Below are 15,329 nucleotides of genomic sequence, written 5' to 3' on the forward strand. Positions count from 1 at the left end.
CTATGGTAGGATGTCTTTAACTCTTTCAGGAAGATGTGTAGAAGGTAGAACACTCTTATACACCTGCCTTATGCATTTTGCTACAGGAATGAAAAACAGACTCATAAAATGTTCAGTGCCCATCATAGCCACAGTTGCATTAACAATTATGGACCATCACAGCACCACTGGCCGCTCTGGGGATCAGGGGCTTTATCATCGTACAAAGCTCGCATGAAAAGCCTGTGAGATGGATACAAGTGTGCCCAGGCTGCAGATAAAACGCAGCACGGCATAGGGAGAGTGCACTGAGATGTCCTAGGAGCTGGTGAGCCCCAGATGTGCGGGGTTCTGCACCCTCTGTTCAAAGCCCCGTTGGCCTCACGGGGACACTCAGGGGTTTTCTGTGTCCCTGAGGCCCCAGCTGCTGGCACTGCCAGGTGTGGGCTCTGCTAACGGAGGAGGAGAGAAACCACCCCCGTTCAGGGCGCTGGAAACGGGACAGCCAGGCGGGGAGCGGGGAGGGCAGACTGGGCGGGGCGTGCTGGGGTCCGCCACGCCCCTCCCCGCCTGTGTGAGGGGTAAGCGCATCCTCAGCACTTGAGTCTTGACCTGCCGCTGGGACCACCTGAGAGGGAACCCCGACTCCAGGGAGAGCGGGGGCTCACGGGACCACCTGGGCAGAATGCCGTGCTCCCCCAGTCGCCAGCCCAGCTGTCCTCAGGGCACCGTGAAGCCAGGGGCTGGCAGGGGTCTGCGATGGCCGGGCGCAGGCAGGTGGGGGTGTGGCCTCTCTTCCAGGCACAGCCCGCGCGCGGCTGCTCTTTCCCCTTTCCCAAGGGTATTCTCTGTGTGACTTATTCTAAGTGTGGGTCATGTGGCTGTTCCTATGGTAACTGGCGTTTTAAATAAAAATAGTGCTACACCCCCGGTAGCCTGTCAGTGTGAAATGTGCAGACAGGCAGCAAAAGGCCTGCCTCCTCCACCCCGCAGCCTCCTCCCAGCTCCCTCCAGGCCCAGGGGCAGAGCCTGCTGCTGGACATAGGGCCCGGCTGCTGGTCCTGGCGCAGGGAGGTGGGGGTCCTAGTACTTCCTGCCTGGACTTCCGCTGGCCGGAGAGGGCACCATAGTTTGCTGAGTCTTTCTGGGCAGTAATTAACTGATCAAAGATGGGCTTTGTCTTCAAGGTATGATCAAAACATGGTAAATGCTTAAACTTTAACAGTAAAAGACACATCGCCGTGAACCTCCCTCCAAAATCCTCCCCTTGCTTTGCACACACTTATCCCACCGTCCCTGCTGCTTTCTGCGACAGCTCTGGAGTCCTCTTTCCTGAGCGGCTCTAGTTGTCCTGTCAGAGTTCCCTCAATCTCCTGAACTGATTGAAAATGTTGACCTTTCATGGTCATTTTGCCTGTGGGAAAGAGCCAGGAGTCACACGGTCCCAGATCTGGTGAACGAGAGAGACGAGGACACAGTGTCATGTTTTATGAGGCTGCCTTTCTGTTGGGTGGCCCTCGGCAGCAGCAGTCACTGTATTTTTGATCACACCTGGTAAAGGTCCTCACCGAACAGGACTTCTAGAGCTGCTCCAGGAAGTGGCAACAATGGTGGGATAAGGGTGTTCCCAGTGAGGGGGAGAACTCATAGCAATGTGACTTTTATTGTAATGATTTTTAAAATCAAAACCACAGTATATTTTGGTCAGCCCCTGTACTTCCGGGGAGCAGAGACAAGGATTGACGAGGAGGTGACCCAGGAAACCCAGCAGAGCAGAGGTGGGGCGGGGAGGGCTGTTTGAAAAGGTCATTTTCAAGTGACTACTGCGGGTCAGGGGATCCCAGCTCTGCTGAGGGATCTGGGGAGACCGTGGAAGGTGAGATACTCCCTCCGCAGGAGGTAAGGGAACCGATGCATTAACCAGGCAGGTCCTCACCTGATGACAGAGATGGTGCAGGGCACGGACTCTGCTTCCTTCTGCAAGTCAATGAATATCCCCAACCATCAGGAGTCCCTTTCTGTGAGATGAGCAGCTTTAATCTGAAGAGCTAAAGGAATGTGAAAAGGCCTTGAAGATCCCAATAAATCCAGGGGTCTTCGAGGGACTGATGATGAGAACGGTACTCTCCAGCCCGAGTCCTGCACCATGGGAATGAAGGAAGGGCTGGGTGGAAAACGGCTGGGTCTCTCTTACTGTATTGAACCTAAGGCCTTCATTCTGAGCTACATCCCCAGCTCTTCCTACTTTTGTTTTCAAAGCGGGTCTTGAACAGTTGCTATGTTGCCCAAGCTGGGCTTAAACTCATAATCCTGCCTCAGCCTCACAAAGCGCTTTCAGCAGAAGGGGAAGCAGCTGATTATATTTCAAACAAAAGTGTTTGAAAGTATTGAAAGTTGAGTATGTCTTCTCAACTACTTACTGATACTTTGGGGGATAACAAACTAAGATCAGGTATAATGGTATCGAACCCAAGAAACCCAGATTCTTAGGGGCAGCGTGGATGGTGCTTCGGGCAGGAGTGAGCAGGTGGAAATGCACTGCAGATTGTTCTACAACAACCCACCCCCACCCATGCTATGTGAGAACCACCCCCAGGTATCACAAGATCACAGCCAGCCAGTGCTAGGACCGTACTGGATGCAGCTTACTGGGGCACCTACTGACACAAGTGTGGTCCTGAGTGGCAGCAAGACCAGTTGGATCCCGCAGTTTGGGTCAGAGGGGCATTTGTCATGCATTATGACCAAAGAGATTTCATCCCTGTACCTGGCTTCTCTTAAGCCAGTATCAAAGAGCCAGGCACAGTCCTGCAGGCAGGGTCTCTTGCAAAGCTCCCTGTACCACTGGCTTTGTCTGGTTATCGTTTGCTGGGCACCCAAATAGGGTTGCTTCAGGGAAACCACAGTGGTCCCAACTCAAGAAGGTACCATCGTAGCAAGCTGAATTCATTCAGCGATACATCACCTTGGGCGCTCGGCAGGCTCCGAGGTGTAGGGTGTGCTCTCCCTTCTCCCATCATGGTCTGTGGAGTTCTGTGGTTTGGCCAGCCATCGGGGGGTCTTCTCACCTTCTGGTGACAGGCACTCCCGTCCTGCTTGGATGCAGAGTCAGGACATGTGTCCGCCCAGGGAAGGAGGGCAACTTTCTGAAATGCCCCACCACCTCCTGCCAACTGGACACCTTCTCCTGGGAATCCAGCCTTTGAGGGGGACGTTACAAGCTCTGAAGTGTGACCAGAGCTTGCCGATGTCAACAGCGGTGTGAAAAAGCAGAACTCATGACTTCCAGGGTGCATGCACAGCTAGGCTCTCACCCTTTCAGAGCCTGTGCTTTGGCTTCCCGTTGGATTCGGAGCATCCCGTGGATCCCCATGGACCTGTGTCCCTGCAAGTAGGCTCAGTTTCTGCTGGTCACAGCAGAACGGCCCTGACCGACCGATTCCTCTGGAGGAGTCACTCCGGGATCACAGCCCCAGAGGCCCTGCGGGAGGCCCCACGAAACCTGTCTGGTGTGCTCCGTGATGCAGCAGGCGCAGGAGCATGGAGGAAGCAGACGTGCGAGCATCTCCTTTCCAGAGGGCCTGGTGAGCAGGTGTAGCTGTGAGGAGCCCAGCAGAGGAGGCTGGGACAGAGGAGGCGCCTGCAAAGCACCCAAAGGCGGGAGGTGGCCGGGCAGGGAGACCCTCAGCTGCAGTGCAGATCCGATGTCCTGAGCCAGTCTGCCAGGAGGGCTGTGTGCTCAGCTTTAGCTGGGGGCTGCTTGAGGCAGCTTTGGAGGTGCTGCTGCTGGAGGCCATGGGCTCCCTGCGTCCTTGCCGTCCAACTGCAAATCCCTTCTCCTAGGGACATCTGTGCACCTTCTGCTCAGCACACTCCGTGGTCAGGCTGTTCCACTCCCACACTGTTCCAGTGGGGACCGGGCCAGTTTTCTGTCCCTGAGCACGCCGTGCTAGTGAGCATGAGTGCTGGGATTTGAACCCACAGCTGCTCAGCTCTAGTTCCTGTGTCCGAGGCAGGAGCAGCTGCTTCAGCTGCCATCGTTCCCATGGCCAGGGCGTGGGCTCTGTGGCCTGGGTGGCTGCTGATTGCCCGGAGCATGCACTCCATGCCTGTCGGTCTGGGCTAACACCACAGCCTGCGTGCTACCGCCACTGCTGAAGGCCTGAGGTTCCTCCTCCTCTCCCTTCCTGAAGGAGATCTTGGTTCCTTCAAGACTTGGCAATGAGGAATACAGTTGCAATAAACTCTGCGTGCAGGTCTGTGTGGACATCTCCAACTCCTGTGGGTGAAATGCCAGTGAGTATAAGAGCTGGATCCTACACTGCAATGTGTGCAGCTGTGTAAGAAACTGTGTCCCTACGTTGCCACACCATTTTGCACCCCCAGCCACAGACAAGAGCAGTTTCTGTGGATTTGCTACCTTACCTGCCTCTGGGGGTCAGGGTTCTGGGCCTGGGACTCTAACAGGTGTTCAGGGCCATCTTGTTGTTCTGATTCGAATTTCCCCGATGGCATGACTAGAACATCTCTGCTTACACTTGTCAATTTTGGTGATGTTACCTGTTGAGGTCTTTTGTGCATTTACAACTCAGCTGCTTTCTTATTGCTGGGTTTTAGGAGTTCACTGTATAGTTTGGATAATAGATCTTTATCATTTTTTTTTTTTTTTTTTTTTTTTTTTTTTTTTTTGTCTTTTTGAGACAAGGTCTCGCTATACAGCGCAGGCTGGTCTTAAACTCACTTTGTAGCCCAGGTTGGCCTCGAACTTGCAGCAATCCTCCTGCCTCAGTCTCCCAAGTTCTGGGATTATCAGTGCGCACCACCATGCCTAGCTTCAGATGTGTACTTGGTAAGAAGTGTCTCCCAGCCTGTGGCTTGTCATGTGGTTCTCTGAACAGTTCCTCATGCAGCTGAAAATTAAAGTCTAGTTTATCAACCGTTTCTTTTACGGACCAGGACTCTGGTATTGTATCTATTAAATCATCACCAAGCCCCAACTCACCTGGAGCTACGAACCGTGAACAGATGCAGAGGAACCTTAAATGCATGTTGCTAAGTGATCACTGCAGCCAGGTGATGTCGTGGAAGAGGCAAAACTGACACAGTGAAGAGTCACGGTTGCCAGGGGTTGGGGTGCGGGCAGCAAGGCTGGGCAGAACCCGGGATGCGAGGGAGGGACACTTCTGTCAGGTGCGGGGTGGGGATGCATCCACTCACACATTCGTGGAGACCTAGAGTGAACCGCACCCAGATGTACCTCAACGTCCGCTGTGGCCTGTGGGGGGCAGCTGTAAAGCTATCTCCACTGGGGGCTGCTGGTCCTAAGGGGGGGCTATGAACACGTGGGGGAGAGTACTTGGTACCTTCCTTTCCATTTTGCTGCAAATCCCAAAACTGCTTTAAATACTCTATTAGAGTAAAACCCCACAAGTCACAGCAACAGAGAATACCCTCAGTGTGCTTTCCTGCGTGCCTCAGCTCCGTTTTCCTCCAAGGCAGATTGCGAGGCAGACAGTTTATTTGGGAGGCCATCCCAGGAGGCAGGAGTTTGGGGCAGCATGGTAGGTGTGAGAGGGGAGGAGGAGGAGCCAGTGAAGGGGCCTCTGTGAAGCTGGATGATGGGGCTCCCTCCGGCTGGAGGCATTGGAGGAGCTGTGCAGCAGGCTGGGACAGCTCGGGCCCCCACAGGGGCGCTGGCTCTCGGCACTTCTGCAGGGATGCTGTGGCTTGAGGCTGGGTGGGCTCCTGTGGCACCAGGAAGAGCTTCCGACGCGGAGCCTGGGAGGGTCGAGCGGGACGCAGCAGGCTCATGGGGAAATTTCTCTGCCACGCACATATCCAAGGCTCAGGCTGAGAAGCTGGCTCTAGCTTCAGGGTACCTGGTATGTGGGTCTCAGGGATCAGAAGTTGCAGATGTGGCCACACCTGTTGGCACAGTGTGTGTCAGCCAGGGCTCTACACCAGCACCTTGGATTGGACAGTGAGGCAACAGGTGTGTATTTTTTGGTTCTAGAGTCTGGAGGTCAAGGCCAAGGTGTCTGCAGGTCTGGCATCTCCACGGACCTCTCCTGGCTTGTGGATAGCATCTTCTCACCTCTTCACATGGTGAACTTGCCTCCTCGGGGTCTCTTCTTACCAGGACACCAGTCCTAGTGGCTCAGGGCCCCACCCTCCTGGCACAGTTAACCTTGATCACCTTTCCAGGGCCCCATCTTCAAACTCAAGTTACCCTGGGGCTTAAAATTTCAACAGATGACTCCAGGGGACACAATTCAGCCCCTAGCTGCCATGCTGGCTGGCAAGAACAGCTGCCTCTGACCCAGCTTCCTCTTTACTGGTGCTAGATGAACTTAGTGAGAAGCCCAGGGTTGTACAGCTTGTGGCACTGTGGTTCTGCTTCGGAAGCAAATGTGTGCCTGGGATGAGACCAGGCACCATCAAGACCCATGACCTGCTGGTCACTGTGTCCCTAAGTCTCCTAGCCTTGGCCCTCTCCTTGAGGACACCAGAAGGGACACACTTTGGTACAGAGTCCCAGCACCAGCCCTACTATGGGGCTTGTGTGAGGCTCACTAAGGAAATGCAGGGACAACTGAGTCAGCAGTATATAGGCCTGTTGAAGCAACTGTTGTGACAATGAACCCTGTCAACTCGACAGTTTGGGAGCCAAACAGTACAGCGCACATCTGGGTGGGGGTCATGGAGGCATAACCTTGGGGACTGTGTCTGCTCCCTGGCGGCTTCCTCTCCAGCACTTTTCCCTGCTCTGCTTCCACCATAAACTAAACAGCTCTCCACCATGCCCTTCCATCATGATGCTCGTGCTAGTGACCATGGACTGATTCCCCGGAAATCGTGAGTCAAATTAAACCTTTTCGTGTTTATGTTGTGGGTGTCGGGGATTGTGCTCAGCAATGGGAAGGCTGAGCAATACCATTGTTCACTGGAGCAGCCCTTCTAGAAAGGCAATCTGGTAGGGATCTCAAAAGCTCTCAAGGATGTGAACACCCACGCCTCTTCCCTTATGATACATTCCCAAGGGACACTGCTGGGTGCAAGGCTTAGCTAGGAGGAGAGTCTCTAGTGTTGCTTTGTCACATTTTACTGTTATAAACATCCACATGCCTAACGCAGAGCAATCAAACAAACAAATCATGGTACCTCATTCAGCAGAACACGCAGGCCTGAGTCGTGATCCTGCACAGAACATTTAGTGATTTGGAAGTATTTCTTTTTACAATATCAGAAGAGGCTAAAATTATAGAGCAACTCATAGAGTGCTTCCACCCATGTTAAAAAAATACAAAGAGCTGGAAGAGTAAACAAGGAAGAACAGTGTTATTTGTAAGTGATGGTATTGTGGTGATGTTAGATCTTTGTTTAAGAAGTAACAGTGCGAATGTACTGCTCTGGCCATAAACTCCACAAAATAGTTGTTAGGGTAACGAGTAGCTGATGCAGTTTTGTAGTTGTGAACTGTCCTGCTGTTACTGATTTGTCCTTCCCCGCCTCAGCATCCCCGTGCTCTGTTGTGGAGTCCTTACCATCTCCATTTCGTTGGCTGTAGGGTGGCCAGGTGATCGGGATCTGGCCAGTGAGATTTAAGTGGTAGTCTACCGGCAGAGGTGGACATTTCTGGGGAGTCTACGTATCCTCATAAAAGGTAGGGATATCACTGGTTTTTCTACCTCCCTTTTCTTCCTCCTGGAATATGAAGGTGCTGGCTTGAATGGCAGCAGCCCTCTTGGGCCATGAGGTGGTGATGCAGAAGGGTGAAGTCTGGGTTACGCTGACATCTTTGAGGCACTGAAAGGTGCCCTCCTGGGGCGCTCTTTCCCGAGGGGTCAGTGCCATCTGTTGGGCACTGGGGTCTGGTCTTGCTTGGTGGCTGCTGGGGGAGGAGCACCACATACATTTTACAGCATGGGGGGCAAAAGGAGCACCCCATGTGTGAAACAGCAGCACTCTGAGGACTGCAGGTCAGCTGTCTCCCAAAGCACAGTGTGCGGGCATCATGCCCAGTTGGGGCAGGCAGGGCTGCAGAGCCCCACGCCCAGTCCCTCGTCGAGTGGAGACATCTCGGTTAACCCTCTGCACTGCTACGGTCATAGTGTCTTGAAGCGCACGGGCCAGGTCTGTGACCTGCTCTGGGCTCGGGGACGCAGCCTCACAGCTGTGCGTGGCGGCCAAAGCTCCTGGTCCCTGCATCCCCCGGGGCAGCCTCCCTTTGGCAAAGCATTAGTGGCCACGCTGGAGAGAGAGGGACTGGACACAGGCAACGTGCAGCTCCCAGGGCAGAGCTGCAATGAGGGAGCAGCGACAGGGGCCCCCCCCAGGATGGTGGGGACGAAGGGCAGGCAGGGGTGTTGTGTGGGGGGGTGGCTGCTGGTGTGCAGCCTTGGCCAAGGCTGCATGGGTGGGTGCTCACTCAGCACCCACATTGGACACACTATGCACACTGCTGTGGGTGCCGGTGGAGAGGACCTGGGTGGGCCCCAGCTGAGGCAGCAGAGCGCAGTACGGAGGGAAGCCACTGTTCTCATACCGGGGACCCTCACCTCGGGGGAGGCAGAGGAAGGGCGGGGTGCAGCCGGCACCTGGGGGCTCGAGGTTTCCAAGGGGGACAGAGTTTGAGGGACCACAGGAGGCCGGTGGCAGGGCCAGGTGGATCTGTGCGGCTGGGAGCCTCGGACTCACCTTGGCTTCGGCAGGACTCACCTTGGCCTTCAGGGCGGCTGCACCTGATGGCTCATGGGGCCTAAAAACTGAGAGGGCGTCCAATGGGGAGACCCGGGAACCCGTGCAGGGCGGCACTGATGGACGCCTTGGACCCTGCAGCCACCAACGCAACCTGAGCAATGAGATGCTCACTTTTAGTTTGTTCTGGTGGATATTTAAACGCTTGTAATTATATATATAAAAAAATTCACATCATAAAAGAAGACAAGCCGTTCTCTCGGGGATAGGTTTGTGGGGACTGCACAACCCTGCACATCCACACCTTTGTGAGTGTTGAGCAGCTTGGTACCTCCCATGGCTTTGTGTCTCTACACACACACACACACACACACACACACACACACACACACACAGCGCCTTCTCCAGTTCAGCAGGGCTGAGGAAGAACCCTGGAGACTCCTGGGGGTCCCTTGACCCATTTGACCCCTGGCCTAGGGTGAATGCTGGGGGACTTACCTGCCACCTCTGGGGCCACGGTCTTCATCCGGTGAGTTCCCGACCCTTGCTTATTCTGCGTCCTCCTTGGCTGTAAGGTGAGCCTTCCCGAGCAGGCTGCAGGTGCCCTCAGGGCTGGGCAGCAGTGTCCCCACCCTGCCTCCAGCCCCAGGCCCGCCTGCACCTGACCCCTGCCCTGCCAGCTGGAGCGGCCCCCAGGCTCCATCCTCTGCTGACCCCAGTGCTGGGTCCTCTGCTCTTGGCCTCTGTGCCACGCTCAAGACAGCAAGCTGAGGTTCAAGTTTCCAGAGCTGAGCTAGCAGCCCGGCAGACAGAGGGTAGGTCCCACTGCCTGCTCATTTCAGTCTCTTTTTCTATCCAACTGGCTGTGTTGCTAATGTCTGTTACAATAGCAATCTCAAACCCTTTCCTTGGTCTGTGTGAAACTCTTATGAGGCTTTCTTTTTTAAGGGATGTCTTTATTTATTTATTTATTTATTTTTTTCCAGTACCGGGAATCAAACTCATGACCTCACGCTTGCCAGGCAGGCGCTGTGCCGCTGAGCTAAATCCCCAGCCCCAAGGGATGTCTTTAAATTACTTTCCACATTGCTCGTACAAAATGCCCAACACCCACAAACGAAAGGAGGAAAAGTTTATTCTAGCTCACAGTTTGTAGAGGTTTCAGTCCACAGTCAGCGGGCTCCAAGGCAGGTTGTCATGGCAGAGGGGCATCACAGAGGAGAAACGGTCCACGGTATGGCAGGCAGGTGGCAACCAGCAGGGAGCCTCCCTTTCCCTTTTTATCTCATTCAGGCTACAAGCCCATTGGTGCCACTCACAGCCAGGGCGGGCCTTCTGTCTCCTGTAAACCCCTTCAGTCACACCCAGAGCTATGCTGATCCAGTCAGTGGACTAATCCAGTTATCACACACCCGTGATCCAGCCCTCTCCTAAAAGCCCCACCTATGAGTGTACGAGGCTTTGGAGCAACGTCTAGACATCAGTTGTAATGGGATGAAGGGAACAATGGAACGGATTTTTGCTGGTCCTCCAAAACCTGGTAAAAATCAATGGTAAGATGAACTTCAACTCTGCCCTGACAGCCCATAACCACTTCCTGGAGGTCAGTGAAGTGTGTGCAGAGTCCCTGAGAGTGTTCCCCCCGCCCCCTGGTGCTAGGTGAGATGAAGGAGGTAGGGACTCTGGCCTCAAATTACTGTATTTTTGTTTTAAAAAACAAGAAGAAGAAGAAGGAAGGGAAGGGAAGGGAAGGGGGTGGGGGAGGGAGAGGAGGAGGAAGAAGCAGGGGGGGAGGAGGAGGAGGAGGAGCAGGAGGAGAAGGACGAAGATGACTTACATGCTTAGGGCAAGTAGCTACCAAGAGGCTGTGGACATTTGGGAAGGAACACACATGACCGTCCACGGGACGAGGGTAAACGCAGGAATAAGGGTACCAGCAGGAAGCAAGGAAGGCCCCCGTTCACCACCAAACAGAACACCAAGCAGAAGTCCCCAGCGCAAGGCGAAAGAACAATGACGCTTGAGAAGAAACAAAGCCATGGGCCAGAGTTCGGTCTTCGCGACATCACATTTCAGGTTCAGGGACCCCGGTGGGTGCCAGGTGGATACGAGTGGTCTGAGGAGGCCACGCCAGCCGCTCCTGTCCCCCCTTGCTCACAGAGGGAGTGGCAAGACCAAGGTGGGAATGAGGGTGGCACTCAAATCTCTGCCTGGAGGTGGGCCTCCCTCAGGGCAGCTAGAGGCTAAACCCCTCTGACTTGACTTCCTCTTCATTTTGTTTTTTGAGACAGTTCTCAGCTTAGGGCTGGGGGGCAGCAGTGGTCCCTCGGGTCACAGCCAGTTCTCTTCCCTGGACATGTCCCCATTTTAAATGCTATGAGATTTTTAATCAGGTTCCGCGAAGAAGTGCTTGAACGCGGGCTGGACTCTCACCTTGTGCCAACGGACCAAGAGGGAGAAGCTGGAGTGGGCCTCTGGGTGTAAGGGCCAGGCTGGGTCCCCGGGAGCCCTGGGGACGTTCGTGTTCCTCTGTCCCTTCAGTCTGGGCAGCAAGCCACAGGGGGTCAGGGATGACTGGGCTTGAATGGCATGGCCGCCAACGACCACAGGGTGGACGGGGTGGACCTGGCACTGACCTGTGAGGGTGGGGTCAGTGGCCGCGGGTGGATGGAGCTCGTGGGCAGCACCAGGTGGCCACGCTGCGTCTCCTCTCCAAGCCCGAGATCCTGTGAAAGACAGCAGGGGCGAAGGGCTTTGCCGGAGAACAGGGGAGCCCTGAAGGTGTCCATGGTACCCATTCCCTGCCAGTCTGTCCTAGAGCGACTCCCCACCACCAGGCCGAGCTGGGCGGGGGTGCAGCGGAGCCAAGCTGAGTCCGTCCCTACCCTGAGGAGCTGCTGCGATGGGATTGGAGCATTCAGCCAATGAAGTAAGCCAGCTGCTCTGGGGCTGGGGCGGGGCGGGCTGAGCACGGGAGAGGAAGGGGGTCCCTGGCCTGGTCCTGGGGGTGACGCCGGTGGGGTCTGAGCTCCAGGGAAAGGCCTGGGTGGGGCGGGGCTGCGTGCGGGGAGGACTGGAAGCACCCGAAGGAGCAGCGTGGGGTCCCCGTGTTGGGGTACACCTTGAGAAGCCCATGTAGAAGAGGCAAGGCTGGGGTGGGAACCGAACCCCCGAGAGCCTGTGAGGATCAGTGACAGCCAGCAGCCCGGCTCGCTGCCCCCACTGGGGATCCAGGAATTCTGCTCTCCCACCTGCAGACCCGGAGGCACTGGCCTGGACCTTGTTCCTGGCAGGGCAGCCAGATGGCAGCCGGGCTCTCAGCGATTTGGAGATGTGCAGTTTACACCTAAGGAAACGGCGGAGACCGTCCTGACCCTCGGGAGCAGCGCAAGTGCCCACTGCATCCCGTCGGGAGGGGGTCTGGGTATTCGCAGGGGACTCACCTTCCCAGACTCCAGCGTGACAGCCACCCAGGTGGCCCTGGTTAGCCCAGGCCCTGTCTGCTGTGTGACCTTGGCGCTGCTTGTGTGGCGTGTCCTCTTGTCCCGCTCTCTGGTTCTCAGGGACAGCAGCAGAAGCCCTGTGCATCACCCAGGGTCACCAGAACAGTCCCGGGCCTCTGTCATCTACACAGCCAGAGGAAGGTGGCCCTTCTTCTCCTGAGTGACCCGGGGACCGTGGACAACCCTGCCACGCTGTCTCGGGACTTCCGCCTAGATTCTGGAAATGGTGGTGTCATAAAACCACTCAGCCCTGAAGGGTCCCCAGGGAGAGGCAGCCGCCGCCAGCACAGGTAATGGCACGCATTCCCAGCAGGGAGACACTGACAGGCCAGCGGTGCGCCGGGGACAGCCTCTGGCCTGGTGCTCGCCAGCATTCACACGGCAAGTGTGCCCGGCGGAAAGCTGGGGAGCCCTCCGCCTGCTCACAGCGAGGAGGTGACGCTTCAGGGGCCTGGGCCCGCTAGGAAATAGGGATGTCCCTTCCTATACACAGACAGGAAGCCCCAGGCAGCCTTCGAGGGTGTCCCCCGAGGCCACCATCCTGTACCGAGGTCCCCCCGCCCTCCCTTTGCTCTATGCAAAGGGTCAAAACAAAGGTGGCAGCTCCCGATACTGTGGGCTCCTCGTACCCATCAGGAAATGCTGAGTTGGGTGGGACTGAACTCCTCCCAGGCCTAGGGGAAGCTAAGGTGGCCAGGAGTGGCTTTCTCTGAAGAGGAGAGCTATCTGTGCTGGGGCGAACGGCAGCCTCAGGATGCCAAGAGTTGCTGTGGGGCCACACCAGGGACCAGGAGCAGGAGAGGTCCCGTGACGGCCCTCTGGGGAGGGTGGGCCGGGCGCTGTGCTGGTTCCGGTCCCGAGCGCTGCTGTGGTGGGGTGAGACCCTGGTGTTGTGAAGTAGCCGTTCTCTGATTGGCAACGGCCTGATTCACAACACCAGCTGCCCCGCCGCACCATGCCGAGAGGCTGCAGGTGGCCGCAGGCTGCGGGGTCACCTCCGGGGTGCCGCTGCTGGAGAAGTGGAGATGAGAGAGCACAGAGCGTGGCAGGTTAGGACCAGGATGTGGTTTATGTCTAGAATGTCCCCAAGTCTCGGCGTGTGGAAGTGGCTGGATCATGGGGCGCGGGGCTCATCAGTTCATCCACTCAGGGATGAGTTCAGGGCCGACTGTGCTGCTGGCTCCTCCCTCTCTCTGCCTCCTGGCTGCCCCGGGGTGAGCAGCTGTACTTCAGCACGCCCTTCCACCACGCCGCTTCTGCTTTGATGCCAGGCGACCAGGGACTGCACCTTCTGAAACCCCAGGCCAAACCAAACCCCTCCTCCTTAAATTGTGGGCGTCCGAGTATTGTGTCCCAGGAACAGCAAAACGACTAAGACACCATCAGAGAGACTTCTCTCTTTTTGTTGTGTCTGTGGCTGGCTTCCCCATACCCCAGGGTCAGGGTCAGGGATCAGCGGCCCCAAGGAGCCCTGGACCTCGGACATGAACACATCCATGCGTTGGGACTTCTCTGGCAAGGGGATCTGCTGTCCACAGAACCTCCGAGGGAAATACGACTCCTCATGCTTGAGTATCCCTGTCCTGGGAGGGGCAGTGAGGACCAGGGACATTTTTAAGGGTCAAGTTTTCCCCACAAATGTTTGTCTGGGAGGGAGGCAGAGATTCCTATCACTCTGCCTCCACACACTGAAGCCAGAGATGGTTCTTCCACGGTGTTCTGAGCGATAACTTTGCTGAGATGTCCCCCTCACAATTCCAGGCCCTGTCCAGGGCCCCAGGTCCTGGAGGAGCCCTGGGCCTACTGACGATGATCAGGTCCAAGTAGAATCCCTCAAGGGTGGAGAGGAAATCTCCCAGTTCAGTCCTCCTCAGAGCGGGAGACAGCAGGGCTCCAAGCCCAAAGGAAGTGTGATCACCAGCAGAGACTGAGCCTGCCTGGAGGTAATCAGGCGGCAGCACACGCACCGGGAGCCACCCAGGGCCCTCCACAGGGTGACCCGTGGGCTCCCCGCTCTCCTCCAGCTCTTGCTGGTGTGAGATGCTGAGTGTTTCCACTAAGGAAACCCAGCCAAAAAAAAAGTGACTTTGGAACTCTCCTCTTGGTATCTGCCTGGATTGTGTCACCATTATGAAATTATGTAGCGTAAAGTGCTGTGAAAATAGCACCGGAAGTTTAATTCCTATTTCCAGGTGTCGATAAACACTTTAAATGAACAGCTCTTTGGCCCCAAATGGCTCCTGCCTGCTGCGTGGTTCTTAAATTACCCAATCAAGAAAAATCACATTTTCCACTTCTCTGCCTCCTGTCTTGGAACCCACTTTATTTTAAGGACACAAACTTGGCAAATCCCTAGCACTGGATGTGGCACAGAAGTTCTGACAAAGTCCTCGCCAGAGTCGGGGGAGGCACCAACTCTGAGTCACCCATCAACCCCAGTTTATCACCACGCCACGAGGCCAACGTGGCCTTGAGTTCAGTGAAGTCTGCATCTTCCTGTCTGGAATCTGAGACGTACTGTGGGGGCTCGGGCCATCCATTCTACTCTGGGGCCTCCGAGGTCCCCGCAGACCCACCGAGACAGTCCCTTAACTTTCCTGTGCAGCTGAGGTTTCTCGGGTTGTCCTGAGCTCAGACTGGAACCCACTCACTCCAAGAAGTGGGCTCTAGACAGAGGGACAAAGTCCCGAAAGAGCAAGGGGCCTGGGCTTGCCACTACTGAGCCTGACAGCTGCAGTGGCATGGCTGTTTTCTGGCCAGGACCCCACACATGGCAAGGCCATGTCCCCACACAAACTCCAAGAGGGCAAAATGCCATGAGCCCATGCACTGGCATGATGCCACCCCCAAAGTCTGGGGCAAAAGGTGACGGGGCAGGTGAGACGATGGGGCCCTGAGCACACCTAGCAGCAACCAAGCCCGTTTCTCGGCTCTGTCTAGAACCCCCTGCCACCCTGCAAGACCAAGGGATGAAGAAGGAACGACTGTCTCAAAGCAACAGATGCCCACCAACCAAAATTTCAAAGGCTTGTGATGAATAGGTGCCCTGCGCTATGCAGCTCAAGCTAGCCTTGAACTTGCAGTGATCCCCCCGTCTCAGCCTTCTGAGTGCTGGGCTTACAGCCATGTGCCACCTCTCTGGCTATCTCT

Source organism: Chinchilla lanigera, unplaced genomic scaffold, assembly GCF_000276665.1.
Source record: "Chinchilla lanigera isolate Chin_1 unplaced genomic scaffold, ChiLan1.0 scaffold00019, whole genome shotgun sequence".
Taxonomy (NCBI): domain Eukaryota; kingdom Metazoa; phylum Chordata; class Mammalia; order Rodentia; family Chinchillidae; genus Chinchilla; species Chinchilla lanigera.